Source organism: Vulpes lagopus, chromosome 8 (assembly GCF_018345385.1).
Source record: "Vulpes lagopus strain Blue_001 chromosome 8, ASM1834538v1, whole genome shotgun sequence".
Lineage (NCBI taxonomy): Eukaryota > Metazoa > Chordata > Mammalia > Carnivora > Canidae > Vulpes > Vulpes lagopus.
The window spans coordinates 99815267-99835464 of NC_054831.1; positions in this window are offsets into that span (position 1 = coordinate 99815267).

A 20198-nucleotide genomic window follows, 5' to 3' on the forward strand; every position below is an offset into this window, starting at 1 on the left:
ATGTTCTCATTCATTTGGGGAATATAAATAATAGTGAAAGGGAATAGAAGGGAAGGGAGAAGAAATGTGTGGGAAATATCAGAAAGGGAGACAGAACATGAAGACTCCTAACTCTGGGAAACGAACTAGGGGTGGTAGAAGGGGAGGAGGGAGGGGGGTGTGGGTGAATGGGTGACGGGCACTGAGGGGGACACTTGACGGGATGAGCACTGGATGTTGTTCTGTATGTTGGTAAATTGAACACCAATAAAAAATAAATTCATTATAAAAAAATTAAAAACCTCTGGGCTTCAAAGAACACCATCAAGAGAGCAAAAAAGACAAACCACAAAATGTGAGAAAATGTTCATAAATCTTATATACGATAGGAGACTGGTATCTGAAAGGCACAAGGAACTCCTATAACTCATTAATAAAAAGACAATCCAATGTTTAAATGGACAAAGGGTACGGGTTGACATTTCTCCTAAGGAGATCTACAAAACAACAATAAGCACAGGAACAAATGCTCAATACGAGTAGCCACCAAGGAAATGCAAATCACTACCATAACGAGATACCACTGCATAGCCTCTAGAATGGCTGCTATCAAAAAAGACAAGTGTTACAAAAAATGGAGAAATTGAAACCCTCATACACCCTTAATTGGGAAAGTAAAACGGTACAACCACTTTGGAAAACAGTCTGGCAGTTTCTCCAAATTTGCAGTGCAATTACCACATGACCCAGCAATTCTATTCCTAGGTACGTACCCAGGAGAAATGAAAACATATCCCCATGCAAACACCTGTACATAAATTTTCACAAAAGCACCACTCATAGTAGCCCCAAAGTAGAAACAACTCAAAATCCATCAGTTCATGAGCCAGTGAGAACACGTGTCATCACCCATACGATGGAGTATTGTTCAGCAATAAAAACAAATGAAGTACAGATACATACTACCACATGGATAAAACTTGAAGACACACTAAGGGAAGGAAGAGGGTAAGAAGGTCACATCTTGTATGATCCCATTTATATGACAAGTCCAAGAAAGGAAAATGTATAGAGACCAAAACCAGCTTAGTGGGTGCCTAGGCCTGGTTGGGGGGTGGGGAGGAACTGCTAGGGGCTGCAGGATTTCTTTTGAGGGCGATGAAAATGTTCTAAAACTCGATTGTTGTGATAGCTGCACAACCCTGTGAACATACTAAAAAAAAAAAAAACATTGAAAATTGTACACTTTAAATGGATGAGCCATACGGTAAGTGTGTGATGCCTCAATAAAGCTTTTTAAACAAAACCTCATGGATGCAACATTCTATAAGAGAAAAAAAAAGTTTTCTCTAAGCTTTCTCTCCAGATAGATAATCTCACTCTTTTTTTAGCCTCTTATTAATTCCTGCTGCCAACTACCCTATTATATGTACAGCAAATAATGGTATAGATCACAATACTGAGCTTCAGGCACATTATGTATTTTGGGCTTAAGGGGAAGAGGAAGGGAGATAAAGACCCAACCCCATAAGCCTACTGTTCCATCCTCCTTTTCCTGACACAAACCTCCCATTTACAGCTGGTTTGTTGTTGGTTTTTTTTTTTTTTTAAGATTTATTTTTTGAGAGGGAGAGAGCACAAGTGGGAAGGGTGGAGAGAGAGGGGCAGAGAATCTCAAGCAGAGTCTGCGCTGGGCACAGAGCCCAGCATGGGCTCAATCGATCGACCTTTAGATCACAACCTGAGCTGAAACCAAGAGTCAGACTCTCAACCATCTGCGCCACCCAGGTGGTGTTGGGTATTTGTAAACCCCATTTTCAGGGCCTTCAGGCAGCTGTGCACCTGTTATTCTCATAACTGAAGTAGGGTCCACTATGGGAAGGAGAGCCACAGGGTGAAATTTCACAAAGTGAAATTCCCTGGTAGATGGATTCATACAGTCAGAGTGTCTGTAATAATTTCAGGGGGGAAAATACATACTGATATATTTTTCCATAAAATGCCACCTCTATAACTCAATGTTATGTTCAAAACTTCAGAATTAGGCATGACAAAATGGACAAAAATTTTCTCCTTCTTTTTTTCCATTCCTTACCCCATGTTTTAATTCCCTTCTTCACATTGACTTTTGCCTTAATTACATAGCAGTATCTAGAATATTCATTTTTGGAAGATTTGCTTTCCTGTCAGCCACTGTTTTCTCTTTAATAACAAATGGCTCTCCCCATGCTTTCCAACATGTTGGTGCCTAAGGCACCTCAAAGCTGAAGGTCTCCGCAGGGGGCCACTCCAAAGATTTGCTAAGGAAAGGATTTGAAGTTTTCCTAAATCTCATCCTTAGGAAATGTTCCCACAAACTAATGTATATTATTAATGTGGAAGATTAAGATCACTTGTGTGATCAGTAAAAACTGATCATCAGTAAAAACTGATCATTATAAGAGGTTGGGATGTTGAATGATATTACGTTCTAAACTTTTGAAATGATTAACAGGTACCTAGTCACTGTGACAGTGTCTAAAGTCCTGGATTATGGCATATGAATCAAGGTGGGTTTCAAAAAAGGATTAATCTTATGTCTTTGCCTATAAAGACTCTTAATGCCTTATGACTCATAACAAAAATGGGTAGATTAGATAGTAGTTTCCCCACTCACCCTCCAAGATTTCTTTTTCCACATCCCCTATTGCACAGGTAAGAAGAGAAAATTGGTAAACGAGCAAGGTCTTGAGTGAAATATTTCATAAGGCTTGAATGAACACTGAGTTTAAAGTAGATAAAAGAATGTCTCCACACCTTGGCCATTGTAAATAATGCTGCAGAAAACATAGGCTCTATATGTCTTTTCAAATTACTTATTTTTTTCCTTTTCTTTGGGTAAATAGTAGTGGAGTTACTGGATTATATTGTATTTATGTTTAATTTTTTTGAGGAAGCAATGAAAATGTCCACCAACAGATAAATATATATGCATGTGTGTGTTTATATATACAAATATATTATATGTAATATGTTTATATTATATATATATATAATGTGAGATAGATAGATATATTACTGAGCCATAAAAAAGAAAGAGATCTTGCCATTTGCAACAACATGGACAGACCAAGAAGATATAATGGGCAGAGAATTTCTTCTAACCTATATTAAAAGAAGAAAAAAAAAGCTACTTAAAATTAACATTTCTCCTTTTTAAATCAATTTTTCTCCTATTTCTTCTTTATGTCCAACTCAAAATCAAGTAACTCATTGCAACTTTTCCTCTCTAAATATCAAATACGAAAGACATAGGAAATTACTATGTATTTCAACCATCATTAACTTTTCAGGACCATTTAAGGGGCCAAGTTATAAATTACAGGAGCCTGCTCCTGTAACTTCTAGAGCCAGAAAACTGTTATAAAAATATTTAATATCCCTGACACCAAGCTGATCTGAACATAAAGTCATCCATTAATACTGAAACCAAAATCAGAACAGATAGCTCCTTTCCTATTGAAGCAATTTAGGTACCAGAGGTTATATGAGATAATGCAGGCACAGATGTAAACAGAACCTGGATCATACTTTGCCATCAGCTCTTGCAAGCGTAACATACATGCACATCCCCTAGGGCACCATTTTGCAATGTGAATGGGGATCTGGAACAAAAGACAGGCTTCAAGGTTTCAAACATATAAAAATTTATATGGCCTGATTATAAACTACTTCTTTGGGGGAAAAAAAGAGAGGATGGAGCTACTTTTCTTACAAGTTGATTGAAATTCACCTGCTCTTTTATTAATTTAGTGCTGCTTAAATTTGAGAAATAAATTCTTTCAGAATTTGGAGTGTTGAAAAATATTGTCACAATGATAGTTAAAATAAGTTCAAATACTAAATTAGACATAAATCTCTGTTGCTTGTAGACCAAAATGAATTTATAAACTGATTATATGAAAATTAAGCTCCGATGAAGTAAACACTATCATTTATTTACTGTGATGAAAGATGACATTTGCTAAGTTGCTTTTAAACTTGAGTTATCACCTTATAGCTGTCACAATGGCTAGAATAAAAAAGAAATAACAAGTTGTTGACAAGGGTGTGGAGAAAAAGGAGCCCCTTTGCACTGCTGGTAGGAATGCAAACTGGTGCAGCCACACTGGAAAACAGTATGGAGGGTCCTCAAAAAATTAAAAATAGACATACCAAACAATCCAGTAATTCCACCACTGGTATTTACTCCGAGTATGCTTTGAGTTATCCATACTGTATCACTCTTTCCTTATGTTTGTCTTTCTCTCCCCATAACTTTGTAAATCGTCCTTTTATTAAACTATAGGTAGTTACCATTTTTTTTAAGTTTTTAAATTTACTTATTTGAGAGAGAGAGAGAGAGAGAGAGAGAGAGAAAGGGCATAAGCAGTAGGGAGGAGCAGAGGGAGAAGCAGACTCTCCACTAAGCAGGGAGCCCAACACCGGGCTGGATCCCAGGACCCAGAGATCATGACCTGAACCAAAGGCAGACCCTTAACCAACTGAGCCATCCAGGCACCCCCAGTAGTCACCACTAACCCTAAAAGGAACTACAGTTGAGTTTGTCTTTCTACACCTATCAGTGATCAGAATAATCACCCGGTGAAACCTTCATGTGCTATGCTTAATTCTGAAATACATTACCACAAAACTGATTGATTCTACAATTTTGAATGTGTACTGGATTTATTTATTTATTTTTTTTTTATTTTTTTTATTTTTTTTTCTTTTTTTTTTTAATTTTTTTATTATTGTTATTTATTTATGATAGTTGCAGAGAGAGAGAGAGAGAGAGAGAGAGAGAGAGAGAGAGGCAGAGGGAGAAGCAGGCTCCATACACCGGGAGCCTGACGTGGGATTCGATCCCGGGTCTCCAGGATCACGCCCTGGGCCAAAGGCAGGCGCCGAACCGCTGCGCCACCCAGGGATCCCCAGTGTACTGGATTTAAGAACTGAACCGATGTTTATGTTTTAGCTCTGTGATAAAGGTACCATGTAAACAATATACTGTAAGAAGCATAGCTCAAACTATTTGAGAACAAAATTAAAGGAAGTTGATCTTGCTAGTACCTATGTCTTGAAGTCAGATATCGTAATATGTTCGGACTGTTTTTAACAGACATTCAATTCTTATTTAGTAAAGTAAAAGAAAAGGTCCTGGATAGCCTTGTAAGTCTCCCATTTATCAAAACTTTACCAACAAATGCCTCATAGTAGGTATGCTTTTAATGAATAAAATTACATTTTTAAATGCTCTCCCTTTTCAAAATGGAATGTGCTACTTAATCTCATCATATTGGGAACACCAAGTTTCATTAAAATGAACTGTTACCAATTAATCTCTCAGAACTAAAGCAATAAATGTAAACAAATCAAAGAAAGTCAATGGAACAAATCCAAATTGTGCACCCTACTATCACTTTAAAGATAGAAAAAGATTAATCCTACACAAAATGTTACTTTAAATAATGGAAATAAAATAGGAAATGTCAAAATTCTATCAATTTTCAAATTCTTGAGTACACTTTAAAAACTTCATATCCATAAACTGCATGATTGCTGTTCTACCAAAAACTGTCATTTATATTAAATGAAACTTCATACCCAAAATAATTTCTGTAATCCAGCTACATTATAACTTTACCCGACACTTTCACAGTATAATATAATACATGAAGTGGAACATGTAATCCTTGAAACTCGTATTTGCAAAGCATTTTAATGAGTTATTTTATTTCATATCTTCAGTAGGCTTTTGCAAATTCACTCTCATTCTACCCTGCTTTGGGTTCAGACAGGCCAACCTCCGTGGACTGCATCAACTCCCTTGTCTTCCTTTTGAATTTAACCAATGGTAGACCAAGACAAGAATTTGAGAGACAGGGTTGGAAAAGAGAATAGGGGCAAAGTATTTATTCCCCAGACTCTCTCCTTTTTGGGCCAATGTACACTGGTTACAACCCTCTACTGAAGGTCATGGTTTCTATCAGCTCATCTTGCCATGGAATCCTCCCTGACCTATTGAGGCTCAGAGGTGCCTCTTCAGAGTATACTCCATACAAATATTGTCTAAGAGAAACAATGCAAGTAATGCTTATAATTCTCATTTTTCTACTAGCCACATTTTTTAAAGAAAGAGATAAAATTTATCGCAGTATATTTCATTTATTTATCACAAGTCATCCAAAATATTTTGTGGCAACATGAATCCAATATAAAAAATGATTAATGAGGTAATTTACCTTCTTCTATTTCCACACTAACTCTAAGAATCCAGGGTACATATTAAACTTGCAGAATTCCTGAATCCAAAGTAGCTACATTTTAAGTCCTCAATACTAAATTATCCTTTCCTTACTGTTTCCCTTTCTCTCTCATAACTTTGTAAAAAGTCCTTTTACTAAACTCTATTCAATAAAACTAAGAGAGAGACGCAAAAACATAAGAAACCCTTAACTCTATGGGACAAACTAAGGGTATCTGGAAGGGAGGTGCATGAAGGATGGGGTAACTGGGTGATTGGCATTAAGGACAGGCATGTGATGTAAGGAGCACTGGCTGTTATATGCAGCTGAGTCCCTAAATTCTCTCTCTGAAACTAATAATACAGGTTATGTTAACCAAATTGAATTTAAAATTTAAAAGTCTCAAATTACTCACATGGGTGTATCATCTATTTCCTGCCAAAATTAGAATGATATTCATGGGAAAATACTTGATATAATGGCTAAGAAAAAGTAGAGTCTGAAATTATACAATTACAGCACAGTCTCAACTACATGAAAAATGCACATAAAAGATACTGCAAGGAATCTTACCTAAATAATGAAATTACCAGCATTTTCTTTTCTTTGGTACTTTTCTATACCCCTCAAATTGTATGAAATTCATAAAAGAGAATTTTAAATGTCAAAACAAAAGTTCAACATAATACTTACCAAAATTGATAAAGCTGAATACAACTCAGATTATTTGTTCTCACCTTCTTACAATAGCAGAACCCACCCCGAAAAGGCCTATCAAAAGAAAATTGAAGTCATGCAAATACAGATTTATGGTATAAACAGAATGTCAAACAAACTGAAATTAACATCATTTTCAGCAAATCTATACATATCTCAGAAAGGGAAGTCAAACACTCCTGAGCTCAGAGAACGCTGCTAGTACACTATGTTGTCAACATTCGTAGTTCCCTATTGTCACAATATGGGGACGTACAACAAAGTTAGCACATATGGTCCAGTGTAATGTTTAAACTAACATTAGTAATCAAATATAAGCTGGATTTAAATGTGGAGCATTTCTAGATTTTAACTTCTAAATCCACATGGTAATGACAAAAATATTCCTTAGTGTATGTCAGGCCAAAACAAAAAACATGCCAAGTAAATGAAAAAGGGGCACCTAAATATCAGGACTGATTTCTATGTCTTCTCCTTCAGTCATTATCTTCTTTGTCACCCCCAAGAAACAAAGCCCATTCAGAGTTGGAAAGGAGAGAACAAATGATTTGTTTATATGTAATTATTTCCTTCTTTAACTATTTGGCTTTGCCACCCTAGCAGCCTTGGGGTAGACATTCCCTGATATCTATATAAAATATAAAGGGGGGATGGGGTGGCTGGGGGTTGGGCACTGAGGAGGGCACTTAATGGAATGGGCACTGGGTGCTACACTATGTGTTGGCAAATTGAATTTAAATAAAAAAATAAAATAAAATAAAATAAAATAAAATAAAATAAAATACTTCAACATCCTTTTGTTCCCCACCCTCTGCCTCTCCTAATGCCTTTTAATGTCCATTTTTTTGTAATAACAAAAAAATCAGAAAAACTTTAAATATCTAATAAAAGATTAATAAAACATCCATTGAATGGAATACTATGCAACTATTAAAATTAATTTTATAAAAGATTATCTCATGTACTACAAAGTGAATATACTTAATGTCACTCAATTGCACATGTAAAAATTGTTAAAACAGTAAAATCTATAATATATGATTTTACTATAATAAAAAAGTACAAGTTGATAACACAGGAAATGCTCACAAGGTATTGTGGTTTTTTTAAGTGAAAATACTATAATATGATGAACTAATATAGTATGGGAGCCACTCATTAAATAAAGGGAATCAATGATCTCATTGGTTCATTGTATAAAATTTAGAAAAGCTCACAGAAAAAATTAAAAACCTCTGTATCATCCAGCTATAACCACTGCTAACCACTCTATATCTCTAAGATAAGATAGCTGGATAGATATTGATCCATATTATGTCACCCTCTATCTACATTCCCTAATAATCTCTTCACCATAGGCAAATAATGCCCAGACCACTATCTTCTCATTTCTCATCCCACACATTTCTGGGCCCCTGATTGGCTCAGTCAGTTAAGCAGAATAAGTAGTATTAAAAAAAAAAACAGGGGGGAGGGGCAAGATGGCGGAGGAATAGGGTCTCCAGGTCACCTGTCCTCAGCAAATTACCTAGAAAACCATCCAATCATCCTGAAAACCTACGAATTCGGCCTGAGATTTAAAGAGAGACCAGCTGGAACGCTGCAGTGAGAAGAGTTCGCGCTTCTATCAAGGTAGGAAGAGGGGAAAAGAAATAAAGACACAAAAGGCCTCCAAGGGGGAGGGGCCCCGCGAGGAGCCGGGCTGAGGCCGGGGCGAGTGTCCCCAGGACAGGAGAGCCCCGTCCCGGAGGAGCAGGAGCTGCACCAACCTTCCCGGGTGCAAAGGGGCTCGCAGGGAGTTAGAGCAGGACCCAGGAGGGCGGGGATGCCCTCGGGCTCCCTGGGACACTAACAGGCACCTGCGCCCCGGGGAGAGGGCGCCGAGCTCCCTAAGGGCTGCAGCGCGCACGGCGGGACCCGGAGCAGCTCGGAGGGGCTCGGGCGGCGGCTCCGCGGAGGGGGCTGCGGGGCTCCGAGAGCAGCTCAGCGGCGGTGGCTCGGGCGGAGGAAGAAGCTCCGCGGAGGGGGCGGCGCGGCTCCGGGAACAGCTCGGAGGGGCTCGGGCGGCGGCTTCGCGGAGGGGGCTGCGCGGCTCCGGGAACAGCTCAGCGGCGGCGGCTCGCGCAGAGGAAGAAGCTCCGCGCGGAGGGGGCTGCGCGGCTCCGGGAACAGCTCGGAGAGGCTCGGGCGGCGGCTCCGCGGAGGGGGCTGCACCGCCGGGAGCGCGAATCCAACAGCGCAGGCCCCGGAGCACAGGGCGCCAGGACACAGCCCAGGATCCGGCCTCCCCCGGGACAGGCAGAGGCCGGGAGGGCCCAGGACAGCAAGGACGCTCCTGCCTGGAACTGAGCAGATCAGCGGCCCCGCCCCGGAGCCCCCAGGCCCTGCAGAAGGAGAGCCCCGGAGCTACTGCGGGGGCTGGATCCAGGGTCCCAGAGCTGCCCCCGCCACTGTGGCTTCCTCCCGGGGCCTCACGGGGTGAACAACCCCCACCGAGCCCTGCACCAGGCAGGGGCAGAGCAGCTCCCCCAAGTGCCAACACCTGAGAATCAGCACAGCAGGCCCCTCCCCCAGAAGACCAGCGAGACGGACCAGTTCCAAGGGAAGTCAAGGGACTTAAACTACACAGAATCGGAAGATACTCCCCCGTGGGTTTTTTTGTTTTTTGTTTTTTTGTTTTTGTTTTTGTTTTTTTTTGTTTTTTTTGTTTTGTTTTGTTTTGTGCTTTTTTTTTCTCTCTTTCTTCTTGATTTCTGATTGCTTCCCCCACCCCCCCTTTTTTCTTTTTTCTCCTTTCTTTCTTTTTCTTTCTTTTTCTCCTCTTTTTCCCCTATTTTTTTCTTCTTTCTCTTTTTTCTTTTTCTCTTTTCTTTCCTTCTCTCTCTTTTTCTCCTTTTCCCAATACAACTTGTTTTTGGCCACTCTGCACTGAGCAAAATGACTAGAAGGAAAACCCCTCAAAAAAAAGAATCAGAAACAGCCCACTCTCCCACAGAGTTACAAAATATGGATTACAATTCAATGTCAGAAAGCCAATTCAGAAGCACTATTTTACAGCTACTGGTGGCTCTAGAAAAAACCATAAAGGACTCAAGAGACTTCATGACTGCAGAATTTAGATCTAATCAGGCAGAAATTAAAAATCAATTAAATGAGATGCAATCCAAACTAGAAGTCCTAACGACGAGGCTTGACGAGGTGGAAGAACGAGTGAGTGACATAGAAGACAAGTTGATGGCAAAGAGGGAAACTGAGGAAAAAAGAGGCAATTAAAAGACCATGAGGATAGATTAAGGGAAATAAATGATAGCCTGAGGAAGAAAAACCTACGTTTAATTGGGGTTCCCGAGGGCGCGGAAAGGGACAGAGGGCCAGAATATGTATTTGAACAAATCCTAGCTGAAAACTTTCCGAATCTGGGAAGGGAAACAGGCATTCAGATCCAGGAAATAGAGAGATCCCCCCCTAAAATCAACAAAAACCGTTCAACACCTCGACATTTAATAGTGAAGCTTGCAAATTCCAAAGATAAGGAGAAGATCCTTAAAGCAGCAAGAGAAAAAAAGTCCCTGACTTTTATGGGGAGGAATATTAGGGTAACAGCAGACCTCTCCACAGAGACCTGGCAGGCCAGAAAGGGCTGGCAGGATATATTCAGGGTCCTAAATGAAAAGAACATGCAACCAAGAATACTTTACCCCGCAAGGCTTTCATTCAAAATGGAAGGAGAGATAAAGAGCTTCCAAGACAGGCAGGAACTGAAAGAATATGTAACCTCCAAACCAGCTCTGCAAGAAATTTTAAGGGGGACTCTTAAAATTCCCCTTTAAGAAGAAGTTCAGTGGAACAATCCACAAAAACAAGGACTGAATAGATATGATGACACTAAATTCATATCTATCAATAGTAACTCTGAATGTGAACGGGCTTAATGACCCCATCAAAAGGCGCAGGGTTTCAGACTGGATAAAAAAGCAGGACCCATCTATTTGCTGTCTACAAGAGACTCATTTTAGACAGAAGGACACCTACAACCTGAAAATAAAAGGTTGGAGAACCATTTACCATTCAAATGGTCCTCAAAAGAAAGCAGGGGTTGCCATCCTTATATCAGATAAATTAAAATTTACCCCGAAGACTATAGTGAGAGATGAAGAGGGACACTATCTCATACTCAAAGGATCTATCCAACAAGAGGACTTAACACTCCTCAATATATATGCCCCGAATGTGGGAGCTGCCAAATATTTAAACCAATTAATAACCAAACTCAAGAAATACCTTGATAATAATACACTTATACTTGGTGACTTCAATCTAGCTCTTTCTACCCTGGATAGGTCTTCTAAGCACAATATCTCCAAAGAAACGAGAGCTTTAAATGATACACTGGACCAGATGGATTTCACAGATATCTACAGAACTTTACATCCAAACTCAACTGAATACACATTCTTCTCAAATGCACATGGAACTTTCTCCAGAATAGACCACATACTGGGTCACAAATCGGGTCTGAACCGATACCAAAAGATCGGGATAGTCCCCTGTATATTCTCAGACCATAATGCCTTGAAATTAGAACTTAATCACAACAAGAAATATGGAAGGACCACAAACACGTGGAGGTTAAGGACCATCCTGCTAAAAGATGAAATGGTCAACCAGGAAATTAAGGAAGAATTAAAAAGATTCATGGAAACTAATGAAAATGAAGATACAACCGTTCAAAATCTTTGGGATGCAGCAAAGGCAGTCCTGAGGGGGAAATACATCGCAATACAAGCATACATTCAAAAACTGGAAAGATCTCAAATTCAAAAGCTCACCTTACACATAAAGGAACTAGAGAAAAAGCAACAAATAGACCCCACCCCCAGCAGAAGAAGACAGTTAATTAAAATTCGAGCAGAACTCAATGATATCGAGACCAAAAGAACTGTGGAACAGATCAACAGAACCAGGAGTTGGTTCTTTGAAAGAATTAATAAGATAGATAAACCATTAGCCAACCTTATTAAAAAGAAGAGAGAGAAGACTCAAATTAATAAAATCATGAATGAGAAAGGGGACATCACTACCAACACCAAGGAAATACAAACGATTTTAAAAACATATTATGAACAGCTGTATGCCAATAAATTAGGAAATCTAGAAGAAATGGACGCATTCCTGGAAAGCCACAAACTACCAAAACTGGAGCAGGAAGAAATAGAAAACCTGAACAGGCCAATAACCAGGGAGGAAATTGAAGCAGTCATCAAAAACCTCCCAAGACACAAGAGTCCAGGGCCAGATGGCTTCCCAGGGGAATTCTATCAAACGTTTAAAGAAGAAATCATACCTATTCTACTAAAGCTGTTTGGAAAGATAAAAAGAGATGGAGTACTTCCAAATTCGTTCTATGAGGCCAGCATCACCTTAATTCCGAAACCAGACAAAGACCCCACCAAAAAGGAGAATTACAGACCAATATCCCTGATGAACATGGATGCAAAAATTCTCAACAAGATACTAGCCAATAGGATCCAACAACACATTAAGAAAATTATTCACCATGACCAAGTAGGATTTATCCCCGGGACACAAGGCTGGTTCAACACTCGTAAAACCATCAATGTGATTCATCATATCAGCAAGAGAAAAACCAAGAACCATATGATCCTCTCATTAGATGCAGAGAAAGCATTTGACAAAATACAGCATCCATTCCTGATCAAAACCCTTCAGAGTGTTGGGATAGAGGGAACTTTCCTCGACATCTTAAAAGCCATCTACGAAAAGCCCACAGCAAATATCATTCTCAATGGGGAAGCACTGGGAGCCTTTCCCCTAAGATCAGGAACAAGACAGGGATGTCCACTCTCACCACTGCTGTTCAACATAGTTCTGGAAGTCCTCGCCTCAGCAATCAGACAACAAAAAGACATTAAAGGCATTCAAATTGGCAAAGAAGAAGTCAAACTCTCCCTCTTCGCCGATGACATGATACTCTACATAGAAAACCCAAAAGCCTCCACTCCCAGATTGCTAGAACTCATACAGCAATTTGGTAGCGTGGCAGGATACAAAATCAATGCCCAGAAATCAATGGCATTTCTATACACTAACAATGAGACTGAAGAAAGAGAAATTAAGGAGTCAATCCCATTTACAATTGCACCCAAAAGCATAAGATACCTAGGAATAAACCTAACCAAAGAGGTAAAAGATCTATATCCTAAAAACTATAGAACACTTCTGAAAGAAATTGAAGAAGACACAAAGAGATGGAAAAATATTCCATGCTCATGGATTGGCAGAATTAATATTGTAAAAATGTCAATGTTACCCAGGGCAATTTATACGTTTAATGCAATCCCTATCAAAATACCATGGACTTTCTTCAGAGAGTTAGAACAAATTATTTTAAGATTTGTGTGGAATCAGAAAAGACCCCGAATAGCCAGGGGAATTTTAAAAAAGAAAACCTTAGCTGGGGGCATCACAATGCCAGATTTCAGGTTGTATTACAAAGCTGTGGTCATCAAGACAGTGTGGTACTGGCACAAAAACAGACACATAGATCAATGGAACAGAATAGAGAACCCAGAAGTGGACCCTGAAATGTACGGCCATCTAATATTCGATAAAGGAGGAAAGACTATCCATTGGAAGAAAGACAGTCTCTTCAATAAATGGTGCTGGGAAAATTGTACATCCACATGCAGAAGAATGAAACTGGACCACTCTCTTTCACCATACACAAAGATAAACTCAAAATGGATGAGAGATCTAAATGTGAGACAAGATTCCATCAAAATCCTAGAGGAGAACACAGGCAACACCCTTTCTGAACTTGGCCACAGTAACTTCTTGCAAGATACATCCACGAAGGCAAAAGAAACAAAAGCAAAAATGAACTATTGGGACTTCATCAAGATAAGAAGCTTTTGCACAGCAAAGGATACAGTCAACAAAACTAAAAGACAACCTACAGAATGGGAGAAGATATTTGCAAATGACATATCAGATAAAGGGCTAGTTTCCAAAATCTATAAAGAACTTATTAAACTCAACACCAAAGAAACAAACAATCCAATCATGAAATGGGCAAAAGACATGAAGAGAAATCTCACAGAGGAAGACATGGACATGGCCAACATGCACATGAGAAAATGCTCTGCATCACTTGCCATCAGGGAAATACAAATCAAAACCACAATGAGATACCACCTCACACCAGTGAGAATGGGGAAAATTAACAAGGCAGGAAACAACAAATGTTGGAGAGGATGCGGAGAAAAGGGAACCCTCTTACACTGTTGGTGGGAATGTGAACTGGTGCAGCCACTCTGGAAAACTGTGTGGAGGTTCCTCAAAGAGTTAAAAATAGACCTGCCCTACGACCCAGCAATTGCACTGTTGGGGATTTACCCCAAAGATTCAGATGCAATGAAACGTCGGGACACCTGCACCCCGATGTTTCTATCAGCAATGGCCACAATAGCCAAACTGTGGAAGGAGCCTCGGTGTCCATCGAAAGATGAATGGATAAAGAAGATGTGGTTTATGTATACAATGGAATATTACTCAGCAATTAGAAACGACAAATACCCACCATTTGCTTCAACGTGGATGGAACTGGAGGGTATTATGCTGAGTGAAATAAGTCAATCGGAGAAGGACAAACAGTGTATGTTCTCATTCATTTGGGGAATATGAATAATGGTGAAAGGGAATATAAAGGAAGGGAAAAGAAATGTTGGGAAATATCAGGAAGGGAGACAGAACATAAAGACTCCTAACTCGGGGAAACGAACTAGGGGTGGTGGAAGGGGAGGAGGGCGGGTGTTGGAGGGGAATGGGTGACGGGCACTGAGGTGGACACTTGACGGGATGAGCACTGGGTGTTTTTCTGTATGTTGGTAAATTGAACACCAATAAAAGTTAATTTAAAAAAAAAAAACAAAAACAAAACAAAACAAAAAAAAAAAAAAAAAAACAAGAAATAACTAGTGTTGGTGAGGATGTGGAAAAAAGGGAACCACTGTGTATGCTTGGTGAGAATATAAATTGGTGCAGCCACTGTGGAAAACAGTGGGAAGACGTCTCAAAAATTTAAGACTAAAACTTCCATAGGATCCAGAAATTCCACTTCTGAATATGTATCTGATAAAAATGAAACACTAACTCAAAAGTGATATGCATCCCCACGTTCACCGCAACATTATTTACAAGAGCTGAGATACGGAAGCAATCTAACTGTCCATCGATGGATGAATGGATAAGGAAAATGTGAGATACATGGACACACACATATATACATACACACATTTATATATACATACACAAATGCACATACATGTCTACACAACATATATGTATATATACTCACATATACAGAGATACATGCACACACAAAAAATGAAGTATTATTCAGCCATTAAAAAAAAGGAGAACCTTCCTACATGGGTGGACCTTGACAGCATTTTTTTTTTTTGGACCTTGACAACATTATTTTGAGTGAACTTAAGTCAGACAAAGAAAGATAAATATTCATTTATGTGTGATCTCACTTGTGTATTGGAATCTAAAAACAAAAAAACTAAACAAAACAACAACAAATAAAGTTCATGGATACAGAGGATACAAGCTGATTGCCTGAAGCAGGCTCGGGTTTGGGCAGAATGGATGGAGGAGTTTAAAAACTACAAACTGCTACTTATAAGCCATGGGGGTTTAATGTACAGAATGGGGACGATAGTTAACATTATTGTATATGTGGGTCACCTGGGTGGCTCAGGTGTTGAGCATCTGCCTTTGGCTCAGGGTGTGATCCCAGGGTCTTGGGATCGAGTCCCTCATCGGGCTCTCTGCATGGAGCCTGCTTCTCCCTCTACCTCTCTCCCTGTGTCTCTCATGAATAAATAAATATTTAATAATAATAATAATAATGATATTGTGCATGTGAAAGTTGATAAGAAAATATATCTTGAAAGTTTTCATCATGAGAAAAAATCTGTAACTATGTATGGTCAACAAGACTAAGTGTAGCAATTGTTTTACAATACATATAAATATCATTAGGTTGTACAACTAAAACAAATATACTATAAATCTCAATCAAAAAAAAATCTCAATCATATCTAACTTTAAAATATTTTAAAGATCTCTCTCAGTATCTGATAGGACCAGCAAACAAGAAGTCAATAAAGACATAAAATACTCAAAGAATACGATTAAGCAACTTGACAATACTGGCATATCAAACACTAAATGATAAAATACACTTGTGCTTGAGGAGATATGAATCACTTAACAAAGCAGACTATATTCTGGCCCATAAAACAAGCATCAAAAATTTCACAGTAGTGTAACATATAGAGTATGCTCTCTGACCATAATGAAACTAACCAGGCACTCATTAATAAAAAGACAGCTAGAGGGGTGCCTGGGTGGCTCAGTTGTTTAAGCATCTGCCATCAGCTTAGGTCGTGAATCTGGGGTCCTGGGATGGAGCTTTGTGTCAGATTCCCTTTTCTGTAGTAAATCTCTCCCCAACTCATGCTCTCTCTCCCTTTAAAATAAATAAATCTTTAAAAAAAAAAGATAACTAACAAAAGTATAACTAAAGAAGCTCTAAATGTTTAGAAATTAGGGGGAAAAATCTGAGTTGCAGGTCAAAGAAAAAAATCACAATGGAATTTTGATGTGAAAAATAATGACGAAACAATATATTAGAACTTGGGGTGGGTGCACTGTATGTTAACTAACTTGAATTTATTTTGTTCTGTTTTGTTTAACTAGTCTCCACACCTAGTGTGAAGCCCAATGTGGGGCTTGAACTCACGACCATGAAATTGAGACCTAAACTGAGATCAAGAGTCAGATGCTTAACCAACTGAGCCATTCAGGCACCCCTAACTTGAATTTAAATTAAAAAAAAAACACCTTGTGGAATGTACAATGCTTAGATGATAATTTATAGGTGAAAATGGATAAAAAATAGAAACATTGAAAAATATATAATCAAGCTTTCATCTCAAGAAGAGCTAGAAAACAAAAGGCAAAAAATGTTGAAAGAGAAAATACTAATAAGAGCAAAATAAACAAATTAAAAAGGCAAATATTCAATAAAGAGAAAAGCCATGAAGTTATGAGCTCACTCATTGAAAAAATAAAATTAATAAACCCTAGTAAAAATGACTGGGAAAAAAAAAACAGAGAAATCACTAATTATCAATAACAGAAATAAAAAAGAGAACACCCCTACAGATTCCTACAGATTCTCTAGATTTTTCAGAGATAAAGATATTATAAACACATTTCTGTCAATAAATTTAAAAATCTCAAAAAAAACAAATTCTTTGAAAAATACAATTTAACAAAATTGGCATGAACAGTTATAAAAATCAGAATTTTCTTGTCTTATTGAAGAAATTGAAACCATTATTTAAAACATTTTGACAGCAACAATAAAAACTCTAGTTTCAGAATTCACTGACAAATTCTTCCAAACATTTTAAAAATACTACTATTCTTACAGAAACTCTTTTTTTTTTTTCAGAAACTCTTTCAGAAAAGAGAAAAAGACTCCCAACATCATTTTTACAAAGACACCATTATCTTAATACCACAATCTGAAAGACATTTTAAGAAAAAGTTCCAGTTTAATAGCCTTCATGAACACAGTCCAAAATTCTTAAACAAGATTTAGGCAAAGTGAACTCAATAATAAAAATAAATAAGACATCATAACCAAGTAAGGTTTGCTCCAAAAGTTAAAGAATAGCTTAACATTTGAAAATAAATTAATATAACTTCACCATGTTAACAGAATAAAGGATGAAAACCATGATTTCCTACACCTATTTAAAGAGGTGCAGAAAAAAATGTGATAAATTTTAATCCTCATTCATGATTTTAAAAAATTACCTGCTGACTAGGAATAAAAGAATTTAGAAGTAGAAAACCTCATAGTTAGAAATTATCACATAACCTTCCATATAAAATTTATATGGAAATATAAAAGTCCAAGGAACTACTGAAATACAAGAAAATCAGAGGAATTACACTTCTGGGCATGAAAACCTATTATAAAGCTACAGTAATTAAGACAGTATAGTCTTCAATCAATGAAAGTGAATACAATACAGCAATTGGCACACGTACACACACACACATGCACAAACACACTGTCACTTGATTAACTATAAAGACACCACATCAGTTCAATGTGGAAAAGTACAGCTCTTTTGATAAAAGTACTGGAGCAACTAAATAAAAATGCATAAATGTGAATATTATAAACATGTACAAATGATAAGAGGAGAAAAAAGTTGACCCCCCCACCTCAACTACTTAAAAAGTTAATTCAAGATAGATCACATCTAACATACAAACAAAGCAATAAATCTTCTATAAGAGATCATAGGACAGGGATCCCTGGGTGGCGCAGCGGTTTGGCTCCTGCCTTTGGCCCAGGGCGCGATCCTGGAGACCCGGGATCGAATCCCACGTCGGGCTCCCGATGCATGGAGCCTGCTTCTCCCTCTGCCTGTGTCTCTGCCTCTCTCTTTCTCTCTCTGTAACTTTCATAAATAAATAAATTTAAAAAAAAAAGAGATCATAGGACAATCTATTCATAACCCTGGAGCTAAGACCGTTGAAGTCAACCAGAATAAGCACTAATCATAAAAGAAAATATTGATAAATTGGACTTCATTTAAATTAAGAGTTTATGTTGATCAAAGTACACCATTAAAATAGGAAAAAGGCAAGCCGCTGACTAGTTTAATATATCTGCAAAGCTTATCCCTGAAGATGGAAAAATATCCAAAATATATTAAGGACTGTTCTTGTCAATAAGAAAAAAAAGACGATCCTATTTTTAATAGGTTAAAAAAAAACTTTAAAGGGGATCCCTGGGTGGCGCAGCAGTTTGGCGCCTGCCTTTGGCCCAGGGCGCGATCCTGGAGATCCGGGATCGAATCCCACGTCAGGCTCCCAGTGCATTGAGCCTGCTTCTCCCTCTGCCTGTGTCTCTGCCTCTCTCTCACTGTGTTCCTATCATAAATAAATAAAAAATTAAAAAAAAAACTTTAAGGAACAAATACAACTTAATAAATATTTAATAGGAAATGCAAATTAAGCCCACAATGATAAAATTAAATAGGCAATACCAAATGGCAAGAATGTGGAGCAATTAAAATTCTCAATCATTATTCATGAAAATATAGTGGGTAAAACTATTTTTGGAAAATGCTTGGTGGCATCTATTGAAGCTATACATATACCTATATTTGACACATAAGCTCCATTCCTGGGCATACACCCAACAGAGATGGGTGCTTCTGTCCACTAAAAAAATTATACAAGCATGTTGAGGGTAATAATTTCATAACTACAAGTACTGGAAATCATCCAAATATCCTTCAACAGTAGAGCAGATAAAGAAATTATGATACATTCACACATTAGAATATAACTCAGTAATAAAAAAAGAACAAATTACTAACACATGCCACAATATAAGTGAATCTCAAATAAACATTGTTGAGCAAAAGAAGCTATACACAACAGAGTACAATTTGTACTCCCTATTGTGATAAATGAAAAAATAGTGGTATGTTCTCGGAAAGGGCATTAGGAAGTCATGTAGGGTGCTAGAACCATATTTTTGTTTGGGTGATAATTACATTAGAAAAAAAAATCATGGAGCTTCCCACATAAGATTTGTATACTTCAATTTAATACACTACTTTATAAGGAAGGAAGGAGAAGGAGGAGGAGGAGGAGGAGGAGAAGGAGAAGAAGAAGAAGAAGAAGAAGAAGAAGAAGAAGAAGAAGAAGAAGAAGAAGAAGAAGAAGAAGAAGAAAAGAAGAAGAAGAAGAAGAAGAAGAAGAAGAAGAAGAAGAAAGAAGAAGAAGAAGAAGAAGAAGAAGAAGAAGAAGAAGAAGAAGAAGAAGAAGAAGAAAAAGAAGAAGAAGAAGGAGGAGGAGGAGAAGGAGGAGGAGGAGAAGGAGAAGAAAGAGAGAAAGAGGAAGAAAGAGGAAAGAAGAAGAAGACCAGGGCACCTGGGTGGCTCAGCCAGTTAAGTGTCTCCCTTCAGCTCAGATCATGATCCCGGGGTCCTAAGTCACAGCCCTGCACCAGGCTCCCTGCTTAACAGGCAGTCTGAGTCTGCTTGTCCCTCTCTCTGCCCTCCCCTGCCACCTGCCCCCACTTGGGCTCTCTCTTTCTCTCTCAAATAG